A 10,133-nucleotide genomic window follows, 5' to 3' on the forward strand; every position below is an offset into this window, starting at 1 on the left:
CGACTGTCCACTAGACCGACCACGCCCGTTGGGGGACGCGGCCGTACCCACCAAATCCCCGCTCCACATAGTGAGCGATAACCCTGTCCATTAATGTGCACATCCCTTTCCGTGGCGGGTTCCACGAAAGGCGAAACTAGGGCGTGAAGCCACTCCCGCAAGTGACCCCACTCAGCCGAGGCCACGCCTCGCGAACCATCAACAACGATCACAACCACAATCACAATACAATTACTATATCAAACAACCAAACACAATACATCAACCAATATCCCATTATGGGACTAATACTGAGTAGGAAATCCTACCTGGAACAGCAACACAATCAGACGGTCTCAACAGCTGTATCACAAATCCTTTTCTACGATTGTAACACCCCCATTTATTTAAGGGCCTGGACTAGGACTCCTCAGATAAATAATGGTGTTACCATCTCGGAAGCCCGAGGCAGTAGATAACAAAGGAAAGAAACACAGTACTTTATTATAATGTTTATAGTGACATTACAACTGGAATAAAACAAGTCCCCAACTACGACCAAATAATAAGTCTGATAAAACTACTCAAAAGACTAAGGTGAGCTAGGCACTAAGTCGGTCATCCAAGCTCTCTTCCCGGCCAGCTCCCATCAGTCTCTCGAATACTGTCAATCTGCTCCCCAATAATTGGATCATCACAAAGCGTACACGAATACACGGGGTCACCACGAAGGTTTGAGTAGGTAATACGATAAACGAGAACACAAAACACATACTCCTCCATCACCAACACCGCCATCACAACTCACAACCCGGACAACCCTTGACCATACCGATCCCCGGTAGACTATAAATATCGACCGTAGCCGATCGCACTCGCTTGTTGAGGACACCAGGGCAAGTCTGCAGAACCCGCCTGGGCCTTATCACAACGTCATCATCTCCACCTCCACCAACTCCACGGTAATAATATAATAAAACAGTTCAACAATAGTACTTAACGGAATTAAATCAGACAATCATATTATAACATGTAAATCACCGATTCAATCAATCCAGTCACATAACACGATATCAAGTCCGAGTATTCCCTACCTCAAATAGTGATGATAAGCTAGCTGCAGATCGAAGTATTCCACCGAAACTCGCCACCTAAACATATATATATACATAACACAATTAATTCTCTTACTAATCCCGTTCCCATACTCAAAAGTTACTATAAGTAGAAACTTTCCCAATTTAGAAATTACTAAAAATATAAGTTACTCAAAATAGAAAGTTTCCTAAAATGGGAAGTTTCCCAAAATAGCAATTACCAAAAGAATAGCAAGTTACTAAAAATAGCAATTTTCCCGAAATAGAATCCCGACTCAAAAGTTTAAGTGTATTATTCCGTCACCGCTACTTAAAATTAACTTAATAATCAAACTAACAATATAAATATTAGAAATATACACATTCCCGACTCATTAAAATAAAACCCGCAACAAAACAATTTCAAAAACAACGCACCACACAATACACGCCTACTCCCTTTCCAACCCGTCACAACCGTCCCTCAACCACCAATCCTCACCGCCGAGCCACCACCGCTCGACACCAGGTCTGGCCTGGTCACCTCCCACCACCACCAACGTGGTCGACCCACGCCGGCCGTCCTAGCCACCACCACAAAACCCCCCTGGCTGCGTTCCTGGCGCCACAAACACCATGAACAGCCCCCCTTTTTAACCCGATGACCACCACGACACTCCCCGCCGCCTACCAACCACCACCATTGCCCCCCCCACCGTCGCACGGCGACTCGACACACGTGGCACCACCGATTCGACCTCCCCGAGTCCACGGTGGTGCCACCCCTTTTTCCTATGTCTGAAATGCTACCCAAAAACACCCCATCGACCCCGACACCTAAACACCACCACTGCAACCACCACCAGCCACGACCACCACTCTAACCACCACCACCCGACTCGACTCTACACCCACAACACATCTCACCACCCCACGACCACCACCACAGTCCCTAAAAGACGCATAACACAAAACAAAACAAAGTGGGGATGTAAATAAAAACGAGAACCCTTACCATGACGGCCGTCGACCGAGCTTTTCCCGAACAACCACCAACGACCACGGTAAAGACTCCCTGGACTCTGGCAGACCCTACTACCTCCACCCTCACTGGCGTGCCCTCTTTGGCCGTGTACAAAGCTTAAACGAGAGAGGAAGGAGGGTTGTTGTTTTGTGTTGTCAAAATGACGGTAGGGGGAAGGGATAGGGTTTTAAAGGTGAATTAGGGTTTGCTTTTAGGGTTTGGTGAGGTAAAATGGTAGGTGGGTAAATGGGTAGTAAGTGGGTAAATGGGCTATGACCTCTCGACCCAAAATGTCACTCGATTATAAACCCGACTCATCTCGCGATATAAATTAAACAATTCTTTTTACGCTTTTACCATTACCTTTACGCTACCATAAAATAATAAAACTCGCCCGAACAATAATAAAATACGGGGTATTACAGTCTTCCCCCCTTAAAAAGAACTTCGTCCCGAAGTTCACCCCCATACCAAACATGTCATACGAAAATATAAAAGACATCTCGTATAGCTAACACGGTCAAGCACACTACTAGACTACATAAACACGAACATAAACACGAAATGTTACATTCTACCCTCCTAAAAAGAAAGTTACGTCCCGTAACTTACCTCAAGCGAACAGATGTGGATAGCTCTCTCTCATCGCGGCCTCGGTTTCCCAGGTAGCCTCCTCCGCTTTATGATTAGACCACAACACTTTCACTAAGGCGGTCTCTCCGTGCTCGGTCTTTCTAACCTTCTGTCCAAGATCTCCTTAGGCGTCTCGATGTAAGTCAACTGCTCGTCCATCTCGACCACATCATGGCTCAAAATGTGCGAAGGGTCACTCATATATCTCCGCAACTGAGAAACATGGAAGACATTATGTACCCTGGCTAAAGCTGGTGGTAGAGCTAGTCGATATGCCACTTCTCCAACTCTATCCAAGATCTCATATGGCCCAATAAACTTCTGGCTCAACTTTCCCCGCTTCCCGAATCTCATCACTCCCTTCATCGGAGACACTCTAAGAAGTACTTTCTCCCCCACATGGAAAGAAATGTCGCTTCTCCTAGCATCGCCGTAGCTCTTTCGCCGGTCTGGGCAGCCCTCATCTTTTGTCGAATGATCGCACTGTTCAACCATCTCTGAATCATCTCGGTCCCAAAACTACCGCATCGCTCTATCATCCCAACACACAGGACTCCTACACTTCCGCCATACAAAGCCTCAAATGGAGCCATCCCAATACTAGCGTGGTAACTGTTGTTGTATGAAAACTCAATCAACCCCAGCCTATCCTCCCAAGACCCGCCGAACTCCAAAACACAAGCTCTCAACATGTCCTCGAGCGTCTGAATAGTCCTCTCTGCCTCGACCATCCGTAGCTGGATGAAAAGCGGTGCTCATCTTTAATCGAGTACCCATTAGTGACTGTAACTCTGCCCAGAATTTGGATAGAAACTGGAGTCTCTATCGGAAATGATGTCCTTGGGTACACCATGTAGCTTCACCACATACTGAACATAAGCCTTGGCCAACTCAGCTTTACTCCAAGTATCCTTCATGGGAATAAAGTGAGCCGACTTGGTTAGTCTATCCACGATCACCCAAATCATATTGTTACCTTTCTGAGTTCGAGGCAACCCGACAATGAAATCCATGGAAATGCTTTCCCACTTCCACTCTGGCACCTCTAGTGGTTGAACCTTCCCTTGCGGCCTCTTATGTTCACCCTTCACTCTCTGGCATGTCAAGCATCGAGCTACGAACTCAAAGAACTTCCCTCTTCATATTCGGCCACCAAAAGGTCTTCCGAGGTCCTTGTATAATTTATCTCCCCAGGATGAACCGAGTATGGCGTGGCATGAGCCTCGTAAGAATCTTCCTCTTGACTCATCATTATCCGGAACACACCACCGTCCCCCAAACCTCAGACTACCATCAGCATGGATAACAAACCTGGAATCAACCCCCAGCTTCGCTCGCTCTCTGTCTTTGCGCCACTTCTGAATTCTAGCATCGGTTTTCTGTAGCTCTCTGATCTCCTCATATAACTCTGGCTCAACGGTCAAGTCCCCAAGAGTCTCTCCTTGCCGGATCACGTGGATTCCCATCCCTCGCAGCTCATTATGCATCCTCACTCTAGATCTAGCTTTGCTCAAAGCATGGATGGATTTCTGCTTAAGGCATCGGCTACGACATTCGCTTTCCCTTCATGATAAAGTATCTCCATGTCATAGTCGCCAATCAATTCGATCCATCTTCTCTGTCTCATGTTCAACTCTTCGTGTGTAAATGTACTTTAAGCTCTTGTGGTCGGAAAACACTTTGAAGGTAGCCCCATAAAGATAGTGTCGCCATAGTTTGAGCGCAAACACCACAGCCCCCAACTCTAGATCATGAGTAGGGTAATTCTCCTCATAGGTCTTCAACTGTCGAGAAGCGTAAGCGATTACCTTCCCGTTCTGCATCAATACGCACCCAGGACCCTTCTTGGAAGCATCGGTATACACCTCGAAATTATCATTCCCATCTGGTAGTGCAAGGATAGGAGTTGTAGTGAGTCGTTCTTTGAGGGTTAGAAACGCCTCCTCACAACTCTCATCCCAAACAAACTTGTTCTCCTTCCGCATCAAGGACGTCAACGGCTTGGCGATCTTTGAGAAGTCCTTGACAAACCTTCGGTAATAACTTGCTAGCCCCAAGAAGCTTCGGATCTCACCCACATTCTTAGGACTCTGCCATCTCGTCACTGCCTCAATCTTGCTAGGATCAACCGACACCCCTTCCTTGGAAATCACATGGCCCAGAAAAGCAACTTTCTTCAACCAGAACTCACACTTGCTCAGCTTGGCATATAACTGGTTCTCCTCCAAGGTTTTCAAGACTAACCTCAAATGTTCCTCATGTTCCTCCTCATTCTTGGAGTATACCAGAATATCATCGATGAATACAACCACGAACTTGTCCAGGTAAGGACTGAACACCCGATTCATCAGGTCCATAAACACGGTTGGCGCATTAGTCAACCCAAATGGCATGACCACGAACTCATAGTGCCCATATCTTGTTACGAAAGCGGTCTTAGGTATATCCTCGTTCTTAATTCTCAATGGTGATAACCTCGACCTCAAATCGATCTTAGAGAAAACTCCGGCTCCACTCAATTGATCGAACAAATCATCGATCCTTGGCAAAGGATAACGGTTCTTGACGGTCACATTGTTCAACTCACGGTAATCCACGCAAAGTCTCAAGCTTCCATCTTTCTTCTTGACAAACAACACTGGTGCTCCCCAAGGTGAAACACTAGGCCGTATGTAACCTTTCTCTGCTAGCTCATCCAATTGCTTCTTCAATTCCTCCATCTCTTTCGGCCCCATACGGTAAGGTGGTTTAGAAATCTACATTCCCGGCTTTAGATCAATGGAAAAGTCTACTTCTCTTTTCGGTGGTAACCCTGGAATGTCCTCCGGAAATACATTCTCGAACTCCCTCACCACTGGAATCTCGGACACCTTAGGGGTCTCCGACTCACTATCCCACATCTGACACAAGATTAATCGGTCCCCTTTCCTCGGACTCGACTTGTGGTATTAATGAGATATGAATTTGACTCTTGGCTTGACCACATACCCTTATAAGACACCCTAACTCCCTTAGGTCCCCTCAAAGAGATCTTCTTCGATGGCAATCGATAAAAGCTTGTACTTCCCTAACCAGTCCATCCCCGTAATCACCTCAAAACCCCCAAGGGAAACTCTATAAGGTCACCGTGAAACACAACCTCTCCGATCTGAATTGGTACCCCAGTGTAGACTCTATCACAAGATACCGACTCCCAGAAGGTACCACTACCGAATCAACAATTCTATCATATGACTTAAGGTTTAAGACTCTGGCATGTTCCGCGGATATAAAAGAATGTGTAGCTCCGGAATCAAACAACACAAAGGTGGGTTTAGAGTTAACAGAAATGTACCGGTCACCACGTGAGAGTCATTCTTAGCTGCCTCCTTGCCCATGGCGAAGAGCTTGCCATTGGACTTAGCCCCACTCGATTTGAAGAAGTTGCTCCAGATTGTTTGTTCCCTTCATTTGCGAGTCTTCGAAAGTTGGTGCTCCCACTCTGCGCTCTGCGATTTCGGTTCGATAGTTGTTGTAGCTTCCTTGGTAGTGTTACTAGCTCCGGACCTCGCACCTCCCCATAGCCGGACATAGGTGTGCGATAAGCGTTATACCAGACCCCACCGAACGAGAGCCACCGAACCCGGACATAGGTGCCCCTGTATCCGCGGGACCGATTCACCCCGGATGATCGGCATTCAAACCTCTTGTGTCTGTCTTTCCACAGCCAAAACAAGTAAGCCCCGAGAACTACCTCCCCCACCGGTGCCCCTGAAGCCACCTCCACTCTGAGCTCTCGTACCCCCAGGGCACCGTTAGTGGAGTACCCACCATATCTGCCCCGAACTCGCTTCTTTGCCCCAGTATTATCACTTGCGGTCTCCGACTTCCTTTTCTCGGCCTTGCCTTTCTTATCGGCCTTGATCATTGTTCCGAGAGTCTTTCAGCAGCACCAGCCCTCAAGTAAATGTCTGAATCGTAGTGGGTGGAGCTGCTGTGAGCCTCTTCTTGATGTCCATAGTGAGTCCCTGCTCAAACCTCATAGCCAGCATAGCCTCATTCTGCCCAAAGTCATCAATGTATGAGGATAAGCGTCGAAATTTCCGATGATAAGTCTCCTTTGTCATATCTTGTCATCTTGAAGGTGTCAAACTCCTCCGAAGAAGTTTGGCTTTTTGGAACTCGGGCATAAACTCATTCTTCAGAAGCTCTTGGAATTCCAACCAAGATACATGTCCCGTCTCAAGATCCCTAGCAACCTCCCGTATCTCCACCTTGTTCTGGTCCACGATCCTGGTGTGGCCCTAAGATAGTGGGCGACTTGGTCCACTGCAGCTCCTCCGGACATGCTAACAGTTCAAACAGTTGGTGAACTCTCTACACCATTCCCCCAAAGAATCGTGGTTCCCCTTCTCCGGTGAATTTTGTGGGGTTATGCCTTGCCACAATGGTACTCATCTTTCCCGGATCCAATCGTTTGGCCTTTAGTGCCTCATTCTCGGCCGATAGTTGATCTAACTCTTCCTGGGTGATGTTTACAGCCGTGTTCCTTCTTGGAGGCATGACTACAAGAGAATTTTAGGGATTAGCTGCAACACAAAACACTTTGGTAATTCTAGCCAATTCTTTTACTCTTATCTTACTTGTCTATCTAGCATGGCTTAGGGATCACATAACCGCATATCACTAGGCATAGCCTTCTGACACAACTTAATAGATGTATAAGTATAAATCAACCTTAAAACATGCCAAGTATTATGCCACAACCTCCTATCAACTTTTATGCAACAATTATCATATCAATCAGTTAATACTTAGGCAATAATATATGGAGTTATGCTCAGTATCATGCAACTTCTCTACCCTTCCTCTCATATGCACTCGGGGTTCCGGGTCAAAGCGAGAGGGCCAATGGTTCGGTGTGAGGGGGCCCCTAACTCATCCCTTACCTTTAGTGTGCTCCTAACAGTTCTATCCCGGGGTTCATTTTATTTGACTCTTCCTACATTCATTAGATTCATTGGTTTAGGCCTGAGGATCGTTCGCTCTGATACCACTTTGTAACACCCCCATTTATTTAAGGGCCTGGACTAGGACTCCTCAGATAAATAATGGTGTTACCATCTCTAAGCCCGAGGCGAGTAGATAACAAAGGAAAGAAACACGAGTACTTTATTATAATGTTTATAGTGACATTACAATGGAATAAAACAAGTCCCCAACTACGACCAAATAATAAGTCTGATAAAACTACTCAAAAACTAAGGTGAGCTAGGCACTAAGTCGGTCATCCAAGCTCTCTTCCCGGCCAGCTCCCATCGGTCTCGAATACTGTCAATCTGCTCCCCAATAATTGGATCATCACAGGCGTACACGAATACACGGGGTCGCCACGAAGCCGAGTAGGTAATACGATAAACCAGTAACACAAAACACATACTCCTCCATCACCAACACCGCCATCACAACTCACAACCCGGACAACCCAGCCATACCGATCCCCGGTAGACTATAAATATCGACCGTAGCCGATCCGCCACTCTTGTTGAGGACACCAGGGCAAGTCCTGCAGAACCCGCCTGGGCCTTATCACAACGTCATCATCTCCACCTCCACCAACTCCACGGTAATAATATAATAAAACAGTTCAACAATAGTACTTAACGGAATTAAATCAGACAATCATATTATAACATGTAAATCACCGATTCAGTCAATCCAGTCACATAACACGATATCAAGTCCAGTATTCCCCTACCTCAAATAGTGATGATAAGCTAAGCTGCAGATCGAAGTATTCCACCAAACTCGCCACCTAAACATATATATATACATAACACAATTAATTCTCTTACTAATCCCGTTCCCATACTCAAAAGTTACTATAAGTAGAAACTTTCCCAATTTAGAAATTACTAAAAATATAAGTTACTCAAAATAGAAAGTTTCCTAAAATGGGAAGTTTCCCAAAATAGCAATTACCAAAAGAATAGCAAGTTACTAAAAATATCAATTTTCCCGAAATAGAATCCCGACTCAAAAGTTTAAGTGTATTATTCCGTCACCGCTACTTAAAATTAACTTAATAATCAAACTAACAATATAAATATTAGAAATATACACATTCCCGACTCATTAAAATAAAACCCGCAACAAAACAATTTCAAAAACAACGCACCACACAATACACGCCTACTCCCTTTCCAACCCGTCACAACCGTCCCTCAACCACCAATCCTCACCGCCGACCACCAGGCCTGACACCAGGTCTGGCCTGGTCACCTCCCACCACCACCAACGTGGTCGACCCACGCCGCCGCCCCTAGCCACCACCACAAAACCCCCTCACTGCGTTCCGCCGCCACAAACACCAGCCCCCTTTTTAACCCGTGACCACCACGACACTCCCCTGCCTGCCTACCAACCACCACCATTGCCCCCACCGTCGCACGGCGACTCTGACACACGTGGCACCACCGATTCGACCTCCCCCGAGTCCACGGTGGTGCCACCCCTTTTCCTATGTCTGAAATGCTACCCAAAAACACCCCATCGACCCCGACACCTAAACACCACCACCGCAACCACCACCACCACCACGACCACCACTCTAACCACCACCACCCGACTCGACTCTACACCCACAACACATCTCACCACCCCACGACCACCACCACAGTCCCTAAAAGACGCATAACACAAAACAAAACAGTGGGACAGAAATAAAAACGAGAACCCTTACCTATGACGGCCGTCGACCTGAGCTTTTCCGGCCAGAACAACCACCAACGACCACCAGTAAAGACTCCCCTGGACTCCTGGCAGACCCTACTACCTCCACCCTCACTGGCGTGCCCTCTTTGGCCGTGTACAAAGCTTAAACGAGAGAGGAAGGAGGGTTGTTGTTTTGTGTTGTCAAAATGACGGTAGGGGGAAGGGATAGGGTTTTAAAGGTGAATTAGGGTTTGCTTTTAGGGTTTGGTGAGGTAAAATGGTAGGTGGGTAAATGGGTAGTAAGTGGGTAAATGGGCTATGACCTCTCGACCCAAAATGTCACTCGATTATAAACCCGACTCATCTCGCGATATAAATTAAACAATTCTTTTTACGCTTTTACCATTACCTTTACGCTACCATAAAATAATAAAACTCGCCCGAACAATAATAAAATACGGGGTATTACAGAATCCTCCTCCTAACATATAATCACATAATTACTAACAATCACAAAACTAACACAAAACCCCCAATCCCAAAATTAGGGTTTAACAAAACTTGACGAAATACTATAAAATTGGTATGTAGATCTTACCCTCGATGCAAGGATCACAAAGGTATAAAGAACGATGGAATCCGACCTCTCAAGCTCCGGGATTTGTCAACAACACGGATGAATGCGAAGAACGTAACTTGAATCTCCCTTTTAATGTTATTAGGTTTGT

This window comes from Silene latifolia, chromosome X (genome assembly GCF_048544455.1).
Source record: "Silene latifolia isolate original U9 population chromosome X, ASM4854445v1, whole genome shotgun sequence".
In the NCBI taxonomy this organism is placed as follows: Eukaryota; Viridiplantae; Streptophyta; class Magnoliopsida; order Caryophyllales; family Caryophyllaceae; genus Silene; species Silene latifolia.